Genomic DNA, 2,115 nt, shown 5'->3' on the forward strand with positions numbered 1-2,115 from the left:
GGAAAAATCTTAGGATATGTATGTTTTATTAGAATTAAGTTTAAAAATTAAATTTAAGATTTATTTGTTGAGTCGAGAATGAACCATTGATTGGCAAATGCGGAAGCGGGGAGGCTGGTTAGCACGTTATTATGCTCATCCAGTCTAGAGGTAAGTGTGGCTTGCATGTGGAGATGAGAGAAACAGACAGATTTGGGACATTTTTTTTGGTGGTAGAGCCAAAGGGACTTGCTGATGGTTTGCATGTGGCAATTACGGGACATGCCAAAGGTCATTCTGCTGATAAATGGCAGGTCTGGGATTTGAACTCGGGGGCAACTCCAAGGCCCACCCACTCTCACTTTCTCTCAAAACATCACAACTTCCAACATCATCTGATGGACTAGAAATCTCACTGGGAAAGATGGTTTAGTTTAGTGCATGTTATTAGGTAGGTGGCAGTCACTTCTAAGAAATGCCATGACGTATCTTTCTCAGAGCCTTAAACTTTCAAACATTGGTTTTATTTCTGGTTATTGCACACTGTCTCCCTGCCAGCAGCTCGCAATTATGCTGCAACACGGAGAGCTGTGCTTTGTCTGGCTTTAATTGTGATGGGCACTGCGGTAATTAGTCTCTGGTTGTATGTTCAGCCTGTGGATTGGGATCACAGACCTTATTCATGCTGTCAGACGAAACTCTTCTAATTCTGCAGAAATCTCTTCCAATACCTGGTGGGGGCAGCCGGTGGGGGATGACCTCCTCGAACCTTTTCTTTTTACGTCTGTTCCTTAACATTTGGGTTGCTAGGAAACCAGACAAACATCAGCAAAAGGGCTTTCTAAGTTCACCTGGGGCCCAGCTTGTGTTAATGGCCACAAATGGCAATCAAGCTTCAGTGGTTGCCAAGCTCTCTTGCAGAGGTTGAGAGTGCTCTGGCTGCATTGTGGGCTGGTTTATTCTCCTTTTCCTGGGCTTTCCCTTACCCGGCCCAAGGAAAGGCCTCAGGGAACCAAGCTGCCCACACTGGGGGTGGGGGAGGTGGTGGGTGAGGCCTTGGTCTTCCACCCTTAGCTGATCTGGAGGGTGTGATTAGATTTGGACCAAGCAGAAACCTGTCTCTGAAGAACACCTCTGCTTGATAAACAATGGTGTTGACAAGGGTGTGTATGGATGGATGAGAAACCTAAACTTTTAAAGAGTTATTACTAAGGACTTTTCCGTTTTCTTCATAGCTGAGGTTTAAGTAATTGACACGGTTGCCATAAAGCAGATGTTCTCAAACTGTGGTTCCTGGGACGAGTAGCATCAGCATCTCCTGGGAACTTGTTACAAATGCACATTCTTGGGCTCTTTCCCAAACTTCCTGAATCAGAAAGTCTGCAGATGGGGCCAAGCAATCTGTTTAAGAAGGCTGCTGGTCAATCCTGATGTTCACTCAGGTTTGGAAGTCCCTGGAAATCCTAGTCTTTGCAATCCAGCATTTGCCAGCTGAGTGACAGTGACCCTGGCTGGTTCTTTCTTTCTTATGAGTCTCAGTCTGACATGATGGAGTAATGCACACCGACCATCCGGCATAGTGAACTAATCCTCTTCTAGTAGAGTGGCCTGTGATTGGTTAGCTGGTAGCTGGGATTAAAGTATGTTCAGATACAAGGGACTTCTGCTGAAACTCAGAGATTACTGTTTTAGTGTGACCTTTCTTATCTCAGTATAAAATCTGAATCATAAAGCTTTTACTGTGATTCAGAATCTACAGTTCTCAGAAAGAAGGAAGCTGGAGTCATGAGAATCTGTTCTTCCTGTTCTTGAACTCTGCTCATGGTGACTTTCTGCACATAAAAGGGCTCAAAGTCAGAGAGGCCCTCTTTGTCTTGCACCCTTCAAGGTCCAGCATCAGATGCCCCAGATGCTACCCTCAAGAATGACTGAAGCTGCTAAAAAGCTTGGGACCCAAGGCACATCTCTCAGGGGTGGGAGATGTGCCCTTCACCACCCAGAGACACTGCCCTCTCCCCCTTGAGGCATTCTTTAAAGGCCAATTTGCAGCTAGAACAAGATATATAAGCTTTTCCCTGCCCCACTCCAAACACTGGGATGAAGATTATTGGAGAGAAGAGAAACGAGGAGTTAGGC

The sequence above is a fragment of the Meles meles genome, chromosome 1, assembly GCF_922984935.1.
Source record: "Meles meles chromosome 1, mMelMel3.1 paternal haplotype, whole genome shotgun sequence".
Lineage (NCBI taxonomy): Eukaryota > Metazoa > Chordata > Mammalia > Carnivora > Mustelidae > Meles > Meles meles.